Source organism: Puma concolor, chromosome E1, assembly GCF_028749965.1.
Source record: "Puma concolor isolate L17-30 chromosome E1, mPumCon1.1.hap2, whole genome shotgun sequence".
Classification (NCBI taxonomy): domain Eukaryota; kingdom Metazoa; phylum Chordata; class Mammalia; order Carnivora; family Felidae; genus Puma; species Puma concolor.
This window is the reverse complement of record NC_141680.1, coordinates 59181945-59198970: the sequence shown is the minus strand read 5'-3', so window position 1 is coordinate 59198970 and position 17026 is coordinate 59181945.

Sequence of the window (17026 nt, the reverse complement as noted above, 5' to 3'; positions counted from 1 at the left end):
GGAAGACGTGTGAACTCAGATCTGCCAGTAGGCTGAAGACACGGGGACAAGGACAGCCCGGGCCGGCTCCCAGCACTCCCTGACCCGGAAGTGACTGGCACCTCACAAACGCCCCGGGGCCCTGAGGCCCCCCCCCAGGCTGCACAGACCCTGCTGCGCCCTCTCATTTTCCTCCCGACACCTGTCACTGCTGCTTTACTTCCCCGGGGCGGACACAGGAAGGTACTTTGTTACCTCGAAATCTTTTTAATCTCGGTTTTTTTTTTTTCTTTGCCGGAAATGAAATCTCCTCTGCAGCACCCCCCCACCACCACCACACACACACCCACCCCCGCCACCCCCGAGGTCATTTGTCATCCTTCACCCCCCACCCCCACCCCCCACCGGCGACACTGGCAAAGAGCGCACTGAGAGCTTGTCATATGCTCCGGACTCGACGTCTAGTAGTCCCACAGCTGAGTGGACACCCAGGCAGAGGTTGCGTCTAGAAGCAACCGGTCGGGCCTAGCGGAGACAAGCCTGTGCTGAGCTAGGGGTACACCCAACCCCCTGCCTTCCTAGGCAAACCCCCTCGGCGCTCAGTTCCGAGCCATAAGATGGGAATGACGATCCCTCTCTCTGAACTTCTGTGCCGGGTTCTGGGGAGGCTCGCGTGGGAATGGACCTGAAAGGGCTCTGCAAAGTCAGGTGTAGATGTGACGTCTAGTTCCACAGAGAAGGCACCGGAGAGGGCCTCGGGGCCTGCACCACCACCCCCCTCCCGAATTCTAAGGAGAAAATGCAGTCCAAACCTGAACGTGACAAGTCCTAACTGCAATTCCGTGACTTGCTCTTGACTCGGTATACAATTCCATCCGGCCGTTTTGCATCTTTGGGGATAAAAGGAGTTAAGATTTGCTCCTCGGAAGGCACGTGGGTTTTAGCCAGGATAAAGCACGAGGCTGACGTAAGCAGGAATGTCCCTCACAGCCGAGTCAGAACCAAAGTCCCGCTACCCTACCCTGCGGGTGTAGGCCTTCATAATGGCCTCTGATAGATCGTTCTACACAAATACCCATCTGTCTTTTTTGTTAGCTATAAAGGTGCTCATGCTATAAAGGGAGCGATGCCTCACTGTCCCTTCATCACCAATATCTGCACGAGGCAGAGCCGATGTCCGAATTTTCCCCAGGCTACTTTTGGTTTGGGTCAGGAATCGACGCATGTTGACAGGTCTGGGTTTAGACGGGCCAAAGGAAAGAAAACAGGGGCGCCTGAGGGGCTCAGTCAGTTAAGCGTCTGACTCTTGATTTCGGCTCAGGTCACGATCTCACGGTTCATGGGATCCAGCCCCACGCTGGGCTCCGCACTGAGCATGTAGCCTGCTTGGGATTCTGCCTCTCCCTCTCTCTCTGCCCCTACACCCCCTGAAAAAATATCTATAAACATTTACAAAGAAAAGAAAACTAACCCGAAGATATGAACAAAGGCTGGAGAGGCCCAATATCTTGAAAGCAAGTCACCTGTGTGTTCATAGATAAATACTTAATGGCCCAGCACGAATTCCATCAATAAATGCGGTGTTCATCCACCCCTCACTGTGCTCTAGGGAACAGATCTTTCCTTGGTGTCCTGAATTCCATTTTCCATCATATGCTAACAAAAAAGACAGATGAGTATTTGTGTAGAACGATCTACCAGAGGCCATCATGAAAGTATCTCAAATATCTAAGTTCATCTCTTTTTTTTTTTTCATTTTTTATTTTTGAGAGAGAGAGAAAGCACAAACAGGGGAGAGGAGGCAGAAGGAGAGAGAGAGTCTTGAGCAGGGTCCATGCTCAGCACGGAGCCCAACCAGGGCTCAATCCCATGACTCTGGGATCAGGACCTGAGCTGAAATCAAGTGTCAGACCCTCAACCGACTGAGCCACGCAGGTGCCCCCTAAGTTCATCTCCTTTGCATGCGGCTATCCAACCGTCCCATCACCACTTGTGCGAAAGGCTATCTTTTCCCACTTGAATTGTCGTGGTACCTTTGTCAATTGACCGTAAACGTAAGGATTTCTGGACTCTCGATTATCTCCCATTGATCTATCCTTAATCCAGCACTGTATTGTCTAGATAATAGTTTCTTCACAGTAAGTCTGAAATAAAAAAGCAAAAGCACTTTCAAATTTGTTCTTTTTTAAAATTGTTTTGCCAATGGTTCTTTGTATTCCCCTACAAATCTTAAAGTCAACTTGTTGATTTCCTCAAAAAAAAAAAATACCCAGCTGGGATTTTAAGAGTGATTGCATTGAATTTACAGATCGATGTGGCAACAACTGCCTTCTTGACAATACTGTTTTCCAACCCATGAATATGGAAATTTGCTCCGTTTATTTATATATATATATATATATTTTTTAATTTTTTTTAACTTTTATTTATTTTTGAGACAGAGAAAGACAGAGCATGAACGGGGGAGGGTCACAGAGAGAAGGAGACACAGAATCTGAAACAGGCTCCAGGCTCTGAGCTGTCAGCACAGAGCCTGACGCGGGGCTCGAACCCACAGACCGTGAGATCATGACCTGAGCCGAAGTCGGACACTTAACCGACTGAGCCACCCAGGCGCCCCTATAGTTTTAATTTCTCTCAACAATGCTTTGTAGTTTTTAGCAAATAAGAATTCTACTTTTTGTCACATTCATTACTAAGAATTTTGTTCCTTCCGATGCTATGGTGAATGAAATTGTATTAGCTTCACTTGTAGATTGCCCAGTATTAGTATGCAGAAGTACATTTTCTGTTTCTGTATAGTGATCTTGTATCCTGACCTTGCTAAATTCATTAGTTCTAGTAGCTAGTAGGTTTATGTGTGTCTACGTGTGTTCTTGGGATTATTTACATATAAGATTATGTTACCTGGGGCGCCTGGGTGGCTCAGTCGGTAAAGCGTCCGACTTCGGCTCAGGTCACGATCTCACGACTCGTGAGTTCGAGCCCCACGTCGGGCTCTGTGCTGACAGCTCAGAGCCTGGAGCCTGCTTCGGATTGTGTCTCTCTCTCGCTCTGCCCCTCCCCCACTTGTGCTCTAAGAATAAATGAAACATTAAAAAAAAATTTAAGATTATGTTACCTGTGATTGACAGTTTTCTCTGATAATCTGGATGTCTTTGTTTTTTTTTTTTTTTTGGCCTTATTGCACAAATGGCAAAAATGTACATTTTACCCTGATCCTGATCTTAGAAAAAGAACATTAAGCATGATGTTAGCTGTGGGTTTTTGCATAGATGCCTCTATTAGGCTGAAGAAACTCTCTATTCCTACTTTAATGAAAGCTGCTTAGTTTTTGTTTTTGATCATGGCGTTGGAATTTGTCAAGTGCTTTTTCTGCAATGTGAATGATCATGCGGTTTCTGTCCTTTGTTTTATTTATATGGTGTATTACTGTGGTGGAATAAAAAATATATACTTGGGGGAGGTGCCTCGCTGGCTCAATGAAGCTTATGACTTTTGATCTTGGGGTTGTGAGTTCGAGCCCCACATGGGGTTTAGGGATTACTTTAAAAATGACATCTTTAATATATACATTAATATATATTAATACAAATATATAAACATATATTAATACAAATATAGATTCATGCAAATATATTTATATGAATATATTTATATTCATATATATTTCTACAAGTATATATTTATACAAATACATATTTATATTTAATATGCATATTTATACAAATATATCTATATTTGGTTTTTGTCCCTCATTCCTGACACAGAGCTCCTAAAACCCTTGGGATTTCCTGAGTGCTAGGAATGTCTTTCGTTATCGTAATGGGCCTCTTGGGATCAAGCCCGAGTTTATGCTAACGAGGTGACTCGGGGTGGGCCCTCCCAGCCTCAGGACAGGGGGCTCCTTGCCGGAAGAACCAACTACACGATTAGACGATTGGAACTTCAGTTCTGCCTCCTCCACCTACAAGGCGTGGGGAGAGGAGCCGGAGGCCGCATTAATCCCGAACGCCAGGGACTTAATCAGTCGTGCCTACCTAATAACATCTTGCCAAAAACTCTTGAACAAAGTTCAGGGAGCTTCCAGGTCGGCGAACACGTGAAGCCCCATGCCTCCCACCCCACCTCACCCTTGTTCATTTCTTCCATTTGTTGCCGAGTTGGAGCCTATAAAATAAAACTGTGATATTAAGCATATGCTTCCCTGATTTTATGAATTCTCAACTCTGAGGGAAGGGTCGTAGGAATCCCTGAATTTGTGCTCAGCTAGGCAGAAGGGTGGGAGCCTTGGGGACAGCCAAGACTGGCGGCTGGGATCTGAAGTGGGGGTTGCCTGGGGCTGAGCCATCAAGTTATGGGGTCTGTACTCACTCTGGGTAGCTCGTGTCAGAACTGAAATGACTCGTCCGCGACACCCAGCTGATGTTGGAAAATCATCGGTGCTGGAAAATGACACCATTATTTTGATTTTTGGATGTTAAACTAGTGTTGGCATTCCTGGGATAAATCCCAGTGGGATTTATCTTTCTTATAGATTTGTTTTATCTGGATTCAGTTCGTTAATATTTTGGCCTCTATGTTCATGAGGAATATTTGATGGTAGTTTTTCTTGTGATGTCTTTGGCTTTGGTGTCAGGGACATACTGGCCTCATGGAACCAGTAGGATTCCGCTCCCCCTCTATTTTCTGAAATAATCAGTGAAGGAGAGGCATTATTTATTCTTTAAATATCTGATAAAATTCACAAATGAGGCCATCTGGGCCTGGGGATTTCTTTGTGGGAAGATTTTTTTTTTTTTTAATTTTTTTTTTTTCAACATTTATTTATTTTTGGGACAGAGAGAGACAGAGCATGAATGGGGGAGGGGCAGAGAGAAAGGGAGACACAGAATCGGAAACAGGCTCCAGGCTCTGAGCCATCAGCCCAGAGCCTGACGCGGGGCTCGAACTCACGGACCGCGAGATTGTGACCTGGCTGAAGTCGGACGCTTAACCGACTGCGCCACCCAGGCGCCCCTGTGGGAAGATTTTTAATTATTAATTAAGTTTCTTTATTTGTTATAGGTCTTTTCAGATTTCCTAATTCTTCTTCAGTCAGTTACGGTGTCTTTCTAGGAGTCTGTCCATTTCACCTGAGGGGTCAAATTCCCCTTCTCCTTCTAAGGTTAACTTTCATTAATATGCAATGCATTTCATGTTGGAAGTTGCCATATTTACTCATTTACTCTTGCTTACTACTAAATGTAAACCCACAATTATCTCTGCAGAACCTGACCATGCCCATGTTGGGGAGGAGGAAATTTGTCTGCCCTTCAAGGTCCTTCTGGCTAGACTGAAAATCAAATTGACACAAGACAGATTAACAGGAGAAAATCAAATCTAGTTTGGTACACGTGGGGAATCCACACAGACAGGAGATTCCAAAGGCAGTCAGGAAACATGAGGCTTCTATGAGCTAAGGAGAGGGATAAGGCCTGGGGAGACAAAGGGGAGTTATACTATAGAGATATTTGGAAAACAAAGATTGCCCTGTTATACAGATAAATTTCTTAGGTAAAGAGGAATCTCTATTAATAGCTCTCTTTCTGATACAGCCTCTCCTTCCCAATGTGAATTTAGGCAGCTGAGGGGGAGGTAGAGAGCTTTTCCTGAATCTGCTGGGTTTTGATTGCTTTTAACTCAAAATAATCTTCATGCCAAAGTGCCCATCTTGGGGAGGCTTGCCCTTGGCCACTCCATCCATCACCCTATCATACACCTGGGAGGGGTATGGTATCTATAAAGGTACAAATACAGAAAATTCCAAGCATGCATACCTGCTCCACTGGAACATAGAACATATTTCAGGTTACTTCACTGCAGCTGATCAGCTCTGTGGCGACAAGAAAACTTTATAGACGGCTATACGCTGCACTCTTTCTGCAGCCAGGAAACAAATAATGATGTACAACTAAGGGGCTTCTTCAAACAGGTTACTATGTGTGTAATTTTCTTTCTTAAAAAAAAAAAAAAAAAAAAGATTGGGTGCCTGATGGCTCAGTCAGTAAAGCATGCCACGCTTGCTCTTGGGGTTGTGAGTTCAAGCCCCACGTTAGATATAGAGCTCACACACACACACACACACACACACACACACACACACACATTAATAGTGTGAAAACTTATAAAGGAAAACCTCACTAAAACAGAGTTGGGTTGTCCATGGCAGACGAAGGGGAAGAGATGGACAGCTCAAGTCTGCACTAATGTTAGCTACTACTTGGAAGGAAGGTTTCCTCTCGTCCCAGCAACAACCCAGCCAATGAGAGATAGACACAGTCCAGCCAATGAGAAGCCACCATACTTCCAACTCCCAGTTTACTCCAATGGGCTTTCTGTTTACAACAGCCCTCCCAGCATGCCCCTTTCCTCTATAGAAGAGTCTCCTCTGCTTTGTTCTATGCACTTGCCTGTGGTTCTGCCATAGCTTGGGTGTCCTGGAGGGCAGTTCTTTGCTCTTCCCAAATAAATCCCTCTTTTGCTGGTAAAATGACCGATTTTATTTATTTTCAAGGCTAACGATAGCAGCAACAATCATTTGTGAGCCGGCCACTACCCGCAGATGAATGGCCCAGCCACCCAGAGACCGCAATATGGAAGAGGAGGCTGTTTAGAGAGGATTTCATAGGTGACCATTATCAAGGTAATTAATTCTTCCTTCTCTGTTGCAGGATTAGCAGTTTCTCCTTGGACACCTAAGCAAGCTTTCGGACTTTTTACCTCCTTTAAGGACCCGGCTTCAGTCCTTTAACTCCAAGAAAATCCTTTTAGCCAGAAATTTGGCAAAAAAGAGAGAACAATAAAACTTAAGGCTGAGGAGTGGCCGGAACAGGAAGGCAGGCAAGAGAAATCACGGGCCAGGCAATGTGAAAGGATGCATCTGATCAGAACAAGAAAATGGACTGGGGTCCTGCACCCCAACAGATTTAGGTGACTTTTAAGCTGTGGGCAGGGTTGTGATGGGGATCAGTTTGCACCAAGATTTAGGACACAGAGGTGTGGTTCTGTGCTATCACTGGGAATTATGAAGACTTTCCCATAACTGTGTCCTAAGTTTTAAATGTTCTCTGAGGTTCCTTCCATGTCTGCACCTTATGATTCCAGGGCTGCCCCCTGAATGTATTACATTTCTGGATTTTCAAAATCATACTAGAGAAATAGCTATTCGATTGCTAATTACTTACCAAGAGTCACCTTATAGCTCAGATCTATACTAGTTGCAATATGATAAGAAATATATTTGGCCTTTGTCCCCGGTTGTGGCACAGAGCTCCTAAAAACCATCCTGGGATTTCCTGAGTGGTAGGAGTGTCTTTTGTTATTCATAGGAGCCCCTGTGAGCACCCCTGAGTTTATGGTAATGAGGATCAGTGAGATGGGACCCCTAGATAGCCTCAGGATGGGGCCAAGTTCTGACACCTGTGCCCAGTATTGTTAAGGGCTCAGTATATAATAGTGAAGTCTGTAAACAAAATTAGTCTTGGGAAATCCAGCCTTGTATGCATATCAGGATTTGACATGAATAGACGCAAATAATCATGCCCTGCATTGGCCTATTTACCTGTCACTATTTACACTTTCACTTTTAATGATTACGCTGTTCCAGAAAGAGATTAAATGACAAGGCTGAGCTCTCTGGAAAGGAAACAGACTGCATACCAAACACAGTGCACCCTATCCTGCAAAGTAACAAGACAGGCCAAAATGGTGCCTATGTCAGAGGGTTTTTGTTGGTGCTAAGGTGATGACTGTAGAGGCCACTTTTAGGCAACAGGCTTGAGCACTGAAAACCTGAGTGAGGCAAAAGGCCCCACAGTGACAACGGAGCTGATGCAAAAAGGCTCATTAAGCCATAGGCTGTAACTGACCAATGGGCTATCAAGCCATAGGCTGTAACTGACCACTGGGCTATTTACAAGCAGGCACAGTGCCTAAGATCACCAAAAAAGGGGAAATTCGTACATTTCCCCCCACCCTGCCCCCTACCTTACTCCCTCACTCTGCCCTGTAACTATAGCCCCTCACCACCACCTCATAGCAGACAGTCTCTGCTGTCCTGCCCTGCCACTCCCTTGCAGTGTATTCAATAAACTTCTATCTCTTTTGTTCTGCCTTGGGGGAATTCTTTCGCCACTGGCAAATGCCAACTGGGATGCCCCACGATGATCTTAAGTCTAAAGCAAGTTCTGGATGCAAAACAAATCGTTACCCACAGAACAGAACACACACCGTGTAGGGGCGCCTGGGTGGCTCAGTCGGTTGGAGGTCCGACTCAGCTCAGGTCATGATCTCACGGTTGGTGGGTTTGAGCCCTGTGTCGGGTTCTGTGCTGACAGCTCAGAGCCTGGGGCCTGCTTCGGATTCTGTGTCTCCCTCTCTCTCTGTGCCCCTCCCCCGCTTGCACTTTGTCTCTCTCTCAAAAATAAACATTAAATACTTAAAAAAAAAAAAAAAAAAAAAAAAAGAACACACATAGTGTAGCTTTGGGTCCAGCCACCTTCAGGAGGAGAGTGAGCCCAGATGCCCTCGCATGGCTCCCTCCGAGAATCACATCAGTTCGACAGACTACTTACCCAACATGCCAGCTGACAACATTTGCTGTAGTCTTCTGTTATTTGAATGGTTGTAACAACATAAAAGAAGTAGAGAAAAAATCATCTGCTTTTTTTCTCAATATGCTCACAGTGTCTACAAGATGAGTCATCAAAAGACTTTGCTTTCAGTTCATGTGACAATTATCCCAAAAGATCCCTTTTAAAATGTAAAATAGAAAGAAAAAAAAAGTCAAACAAGCTTAGAATATAAACAAAGATAGAAGAATTGAGAATATCTGACAACATTTTAAGGAAGAAAATAAAAGGACCTATGAATTGAAATACAGTTAAAAAAAAAAAAAATCCCAAATGAGTCTCTTTTGGATTTGATGTCTCTAAAACGGCAATCAGTTTTTTTCTTTAAATTATCCATCTCAGTTCACACAGGATTAGGGCAGAACTACTCCTGATAAAAACATCAAACCTTCCAGATTTAACAGCAGCTCAGAGGGGCGCCTGGGTGGCACAGTCGGTTAAGCGTCCGACTTCAGCCAGGTCACGATCTCGCGGTCCGGGAGTTCGAGCCCCACGTCGGGCTCTGGGCTGATGGCTCGGAGCCTGGAGCCTGTTTCCGATTCTGTGTCTCCCTCTCTCTCTGCCCCTCCCCCGTTCATGCTCTGTCTCTCTCTGTCCCAAAAATAAATAAACGTTGAAAAAAAAATTAAAAAAAAAAACAAAAACAGCAGCTCAGAAATCAGCAGCCACAGCCAGATGAGCACTAATGCTCACAGATGATTCAGACTATTTGTATACAAAATTGAAAATCAAAGTTTGAAAGGACTGTGAAACATCATAGTTTCTTGGCCTACCAAATTAACAGAAACATACTTCCTGGTATTAAAAGGTAATATATCAGAGGCGCCTGGGTGGCTCAGTTGGTTGAGTGTCCAACTTAGCCTCAGATCATGATCTCCCAGTTTGTGAGTTCGAGCCCTGCATTGGCCTCTGTGCTGACAGCTCGGAGCCTGGAGCCTGCTTCGCATTCTGTGTCTCCTTCTCTCTCTGCCCCTCCCCCACTTGTGCTCGCTCTCTCTCTCTCTCTCTCAAAAATAAATGTAATAAAAAATTTTTTTTAATATATCATGAATCAACAAGAAGAAATCACACTCAAGAGAATCATAAGATAAGCCACAGACATTGGGAGAAAATATTTGCAAAAGATACATCTGATAAAGGGCGGTATTCAAAATACACAAAAAACAAAGACCTTAACAGACACTTCACCAAAGAAGGGGACAGATGGGTGCTCCACATACCATGTCGTCGGGGAAATGTAAATTAAAGCAACGAGATATTGGTACACGCCTAATAAAATGGCCAAAACCCACAACACCGACAACATCCAATGCTGGCGAGTCTTACAAAACTCACATACCCTCTACTGTGCAATCTAGCTTGTTGGTGTTCACCAAAGGGTTGGAGACTTATGTCCATACAAAAACCTGTACAAAGATATTTACAGAAGCTTTATTCCTCATTGTCAAAACCTAGAATTAACTGAAATGGATAAGGCGTGTACACCCTGTTGAAAGATACACAGAGATATATTAAACTTGTGCAGAGTTCAACAAAAATCTGTTTGAACCCAGCAGCATCCAATCTAACAGATACAAAGGAGCACTGAGGAGCCGTACAAAATGGAAGACTTATAGACAGAAGGAAGCAGGAACAAGGGACTTACACCAGGAAAAAAAAAAAAAAATCGGGTTGGTTATTGCAAGGTTATTTTCCTTTAGGGGATGGAAGGGGTCCATCAGGCAATTCCTGATCAACTAGCTTCAGATTCCATTCCCGGGAAAGCTGAACCAGTAATGGTGAAGGGGACTGGGGACTTAGCATAAGCGAATTCATTTGGGGCCTAGCCTGGTCTTGTTTTTAACAATCTCGACAAGGGAATATTATTCAGCGCTAAGAAGAAGTGAGCTATCAAGCCATGGAAAGACATGGAGAGACTTTCAGCGCATCTCACTAAACCAAAGAAGCCAATAATGAAAAGGCTACAGACTGTATGATTCCAACTACAGACTGTATGATTCCAGACTGTATGAGATTCTGGAAAAGGCAGAACTATGGAAATGTGAAAAAGATCAGTGGTTGGCGGGCAGGGCAGGATGAACAGGAGGAACACGGTGGGTTTTTAGGGCAGTGAAACTACCCTGTGACACTATACCGGTGGATACATGTTACACGTTCGTCCAAATCCACAGAACGTGCACCAAAGTGAACCCTGATGTAAACAACAGACTCTGGGTGATGACGTGTCACTGGTGGTTCATGGATTATAGGTAACGTACCGCTCCCAGGGGAATGTTCATAGTGGGAAAGACTACGCGGGAGTGGGGGTGGGGTGTCTGGGAAATCTCTGTACCTTCCTGTCAATTTTGCTCCGGAACGCAAACTGCGCTAACAATTAAAGTCTATTTTTTTTTTAGGGGCACCTGGGTGGCTCAGTCGGTTAAGCATTGGACTCTTGGTTTTGGCTCAGGTCACGAACTGACCTGTGAGGCTCAAGTTGGGCTCTGTGCTGACAGTGCAGAGCCTGCTTGGAATTCTCTCCCTCTCTCTGCCCTCTCTCTCTCTCTCAAAATAAATATACTTTAAAAAAAAGTATATTTTTTGAATATGTAAAAATAAGTATTTTTTTAATTCAATAAAGTAATTTAGTTCTGTTTAAAGAAACGAACAAAAAAGAAAACACACAAAACTTTAAGAGTCAGAGTATTTCCATGGAATGTGTTTCCATATTTCTTAATATAGACAATTGTCTTCTTAAGGAATAGGAGTTGTAGAGAGGCGTTGTCTGTATTTTCCTTGCTCCGAACTAAACCAAAAGAACCCAACCAAACAAGCCAGACAAAGCTATATTTTAATGAGACATTAGCTTTTCAAACCTAATTACCTCTTTGGCATTACATCTGTCCCACTATTTGGCTGGAATTTGAGCCACTTTGCCCAAGACATCCATTTTCTTGGAAGACCAAAAATAAGGCAAGTGGACACTTATGCCATATGACAAAGAATATCTTTTTCAGTTACAAAATCAGTGTCTCAGGGGCACCTGGCTGGCTCAGTCAGTAGAGTATGCGGCTCTTGATCTCGGGGTTGTGAGTTCAAGCCCCAGGCTGGAGTCTGCTTTAAAAAAAAAGCGTAAAAAATAAAACATCCTTGAGGACAATTCAAAGGTCACCTGGGACAAAACCCTCCAGGGAAATCTCAGAATGGGGGAAATTGGAGATGCCCCCCTTTCAGAGTCAGGCATAGATACAGTTCTCAAGTACAAGCAAGGCACAATAGTTCTGAGTATCGTGGCCCCCAAAGAAATGTCTGACGTTAAGCCCAGGGCTAGTTCATCTCAAGACCTTTCCCTCTAGGCTTTTCTAGATCATCGGTGAGGAAGAACGATTCCAACCTTGCATTTTTTTATTTAGAACTTTATTTATTTTTGAGAGAGACAGCACACGAGGGAGGGAGGGAGAGAGAATCCTAAGCAGGCTCCACAACTGTCAATGCAGAGCCCAACACGGGCCCCATGAACCGTGAGATCAAGACCTGAGCTGGACCCAAGAGTCAGATGCTCAATGAACTGGGCCACCCAGGTACCCCGTCCAACCTGATTTCTAAGACCCTACTTCACACTGCCTTGGGCTTGCCCTACAGGATTAACACAGCGGGCCTGAGACCACCATCTTTGAAAGGCTATTGGACAGATTTGGTCCTTGACTGGCACGTGGGCTCTCAGAGCATTTCTAGCCAACAGTTAACCGGTAAGGGTGGCTCAGTGTATCTGGACTGTTGGGGCAAACAATGTGGCTTATGCTATTAAATGAATGCCAGTTTTCTCTCCGGGGGTCTGGGATCTCCATACGAGCCCTGCAGAGAGAGCCTGTGTGACCGGTGCCCAGTCAAAACCTTGGGTGCTGTGTCTCTAGCGGCCTTCCCTGGGCAGAAACTTTGCACATGGGCTACCACATTTTCCACGCTGGGGAAAGTGTGAGCTCTGAGTGACCCCTCAGGGTGAAAGAGGAAGTCAACCACCTCCACCCTGACTTCAGGCGTACTTTCTAATTAAGATCTCCTTTCTAGTGTATCCTCCTACTCAGGCAAAAGGTCCTGCAGGCAAAGCATCCCAGGTGGAAACAGAAAACTAGCCCCTCAAGCATGAGGACGGCCCTAAGCCAGCAAGACCCCATGTGATTAGCCGCAATGATCAACCTGACCTTCGCTGCCAACCTGCACGTAGCCACTGACCTCTGTTCCACATTTTCCTTATACAAACCTGGAAGAGTTTTCAGCACTTTGGAGACACTGTCTTAAGAGATGCTATCTTCCTGCGGTGCTGGCCTCACTGAAATAAATTCCTTGTTTCCCCACAACTCATTTCTCTGGCTCTGGATTTTGTCAGCAGCAGGTGACCAAGCCTGGTCTGTTTGGGACCCCCAGAGCCCCAGCTACAAGGGGAGGGAAAGCAGAAGGAAGCCTGTGCCTGGATTCCTCCAGACTCTGCCTGGGGCTTTGTCCCAGGGGCACACCACCATGATAAACCTTAGCCATGGGATGCTGAGAAGCTAAATCCCATGATTCTTTCTAGTAAATCTTCCAACTTAGGGGTGGTCCTGGGGTTCCGTGAAACACACTCAGGTAGCTCCCCCTAGTTTTTTATTATTTTTTAAAAGGGGCGCCTGGGTGGCTCAGTCGGTTAAGCATCCGACTTCGGCTTGGATCATGATCTTGCGGTTCATGGGTTCGAGCAACGCGTCAGGCTCCGTGCTGATAGCTCGGAGCCTGGAGCCTGGAGCCTGCTTCCGATTCTGTGTCTCCCTCTCTCTCTCTGTCCCTCCCGTTTGTGTTCTGTCTCTCTCTCAAAAATAATCTCTATCAAAAATAATCTCTCTCTCGGGACGCCTGGGTGGCGCAGTCGGTTAAGCGTCCGACTTCAGCCAGGTCACGATCTCGCGGTCCGTGAGTTCGAGCCCCGCGTCAGGCTCTGGGCTGATGGCTCAGAGCCTGGAGCCTGTTTCCGATTCTGTGTCTCCCTCTCTCTCTGCCCCTCCCCCGTTCATGCTCTGTCTCTCCCTGTCCCAAAAATAAATAAACGTTGAAAAATAATCTCTCTCTCAAAAATAAATACACGTGAAAAATTTTATTTTGAGAGAGAAAGAGCAGGGAAGAGAAAATCCCCACCATTCGTGGGGCTCAGATTCACAAACCATGAGATCACGACCCGAGCCAAAATCAAGAATCTACAGATTACTAGAGGTCAGGCTATTGATGGGACTGCCTTTTTCCGGGAAATTGGTGGAGACTCTTAACCGGTTTAACCCTTTCTCTGTCCTTTCCTTTGTCCTTGGGCAGCCAGAAGTGCCCCAGGAATATTTTGCCCTCAGGCTGTCTCACGCTGCCTCAACAAGTAGCATTAAGTACATTCATGTTGTGCAATCAGCAGTGTCCATCCACAGGACTCTTTATCTTCCCCAAGTGACACTCTACACCCGTTGTCAAAAAGCAAAATTCTTGACCGAGTACATTTGAAGATCTACTTGGCTTTATCAAGAGATTCACAAACCGGGCAGGATCCCGTCCAGCAAGCGGAGGATTGTACAAAAAGAAAAGGTTTTTGTGGGAGGGAGGGTGGGGCAAGAAAGTTGTTAGCAAAAGAAAAGGATTGTTTCAGGCAGGATCACCTTCTTTAGCTGGAAGGGCAAGCCGTCTCACCCTATCTCCCTTCCGGGGTTTGGAAGAGGCCCAAATGTGACAGATGACCTCACTGATGCTGATCAGAAAATTCCTTACTGACGGCTAAGGCAGCACTTGTGGGGAAGGGGGCTATTCCTTCACCCGCCTGGGCCCTGGCAACAACTCTTCGATTTTCGGTCTCTGTGAATTTGACTGTTGTAGGTATTTCCCGTACGTGACATTGCACGGTATTTGTCCTTGGGTGACACACACATTTCACCGAACATTCTGTTCTCCAGGCTCGTCCGTGCTGTAGGGGCCGATACTGCTCACCCTCTAATATCTGAATAATACCCCACCACGTGGGCACATCAGTTTTGTTTATTCGCTTATCTGTCGCTGGACGCGTGGGGTGTTTCCACCTCTTGGCCACTGTAAATAATGCTGCTGTGAACATCGTACAAGTGTCTCTTCAAGTTCCTAGTTCCTGCTTTCAGTGGTTTGGGGTACGTACCCAGGAACAGAATTGCTGGGTCATATGGGAATTCTAGTTTTAGTTTCTTCTGGAACCACTAGTCCACAGAGGTTGCACCGGTTTATATTCCCACCAAAGGCTCTCAAGCATCTGGGTGGGGGACAACTCTGAGGAGGGAGGAGGAGGGGGAGTTCTTCATCCTAAGGGCGAAGACATCTGTGATTCAAGAAAGGTCGCTCAAGGTCTGACCCAATCTCAATATACACCGTATGAAATGTTCGATAAAACACCAGCACATCCAAATTTACGCGCACACACCCCACCAGGAGAAACCGAGCTAAGATTTTTTCTGCCCACAGATATGAAGATAAAGTTATTTAACAGACTACATGGGACACGTATAAAAGTTAAATTCTTTATTTCATTCACATTTCCTTTTTAGCTCAAATAGTGAAAAAAATTTAAAAGAGGAGCTTCATGTTACCCATCGTCTAGAGAGACCACCGAGATCGACACTATGTATAAACATAAAAAAAAAAAAAAAAAGAAGAAACTGAGTAAAAGCCAGACCCCGGGAAACTGAATGTGAGGACAGAATTTCAAGCAGGTACCACCACACAGATCCATGGGACCCAGCCCGGAAGTCACGTTCCTGGCCAGGCACCTCCCTCCATTTCATTTCCTTCTTGAGTTCCCAGGAATCCTCCTAGTGGGGATGACACATAACGGCTTTCTTGGATGAGGGCAGTCTGTGTCGCTCACAGAAGCTACTTAACCTCCGCCAGCCTCATCGTGCAGACCCGTTAGGAACAAATGGGGCAAGGGATGTGGGAACGTAGGGCCCAGTGTGAGCTTAACTGTAAGAGTCTAAGCCGGGTGCGATAAGCAGCCTTGGACGATGGCGATGGTCCCGGGGGGTCCCTGACTCGTGGTACTTCCTCCCTGAGTAATACTCCCCTCCAGAGCTGGTGACTTGTGGCTAACAAAGAGAGCAGAAGGGGCGGAACTGTCTCTTTAGAGATGCAGTTACAAAAGACTGACTTCTGTCTCGCTAGCATTCCCTGGCTTTTCTCGTTTGCTTTCTTTGATGAAGACAGCGCCCTAACGAGGAACAAGAGGGGTGGCCTTCGACCAAGAGCCAGTGAGAAATGAAGACCCTTATCCAGCGGCCTGCGAGGCGCGGACTCTTGCCAACAACTGCAACAGTGAGCTGAGAAGAGGGTCCTTCCCCAGCTGAGCCCAACCCAGACCCGTGACAGACCCTGAGCCCAGGACCCAGCCTAGCCACGCAGATTCCTGACCCACGGAAACCGTGAGATGGTAAGCGTGCGTGGTTTTAAGTGGCCAAGTTTTCGGGTCATTTGTTACACCACGATAGAAAACTCCTACACCTGGGTCAGCGGTCATGTGCATAAGGAGACCGCAAAATCATTTGTATTAATTCTGAAATAGCACTTACAAACTATTTATGTAGCATCAACGAACAATGGAATTTATCTCAACTTGGAGAAAGAAAACCAAAACTTTATACAACCAGGAAAAAAGGAGTGCAGTGCTCCACATGAATTAAATTTCTCTAAGGATTCTGGCTAACTCCAAGGGTTTCTGACTCCCTGCAGTCTGAAAATCATACTCCATCGAATTTCTTCGGGTTTGTATGCCAACTATAAACATCTCTAAATTTCTAGCAGGTTTTTAAAAAACAAGAGGAGGGGCGCCTGGGTGGCGCAGTCGGTTAAGCGTCCGACTTCAGCCAGGTCACGATCTCGCGATCCGTGAGTTCGAGCCCCGCGTCGGGCTCTGGGCTGATGGCTCAGAGCCTGGAGCCTGTTTCCAATTCTGTGTCTCCCTCTCTCTCTGCCCCTCCCCCGTTCATGCTCTGTCTCTTTCTGTCCCAAAAATAAATAAACGTTGAAAAAAAAAAAAATTTAAAAAACAAGAGGAAACAAGGAATCATCTGTCCTCTTGGCTGAACGGACCTTGCCGTAAAACTTCATTTGTACAGTAAACCATCACAGTTAAAAGTGAGCTCTCCCGTTCGTAAGAAATGTCCAAGCAGGCCAATCTAGAGAGACGGAAAGCACAGGAAGGTTTGCTAGTGCTAACCCAGGCAATGGGGAATGACTGCGAAAAGGTGTGGGGTTTCTTTTTGGGGTGATGAGAACGTTCTAGAATTAGATCGTGGTGATAGCTGTACAAACTTTGTGAATAGACTTAAAAAAAAAAAAACCCACGAAACTACACTTTCAAACGGTGAATTCCA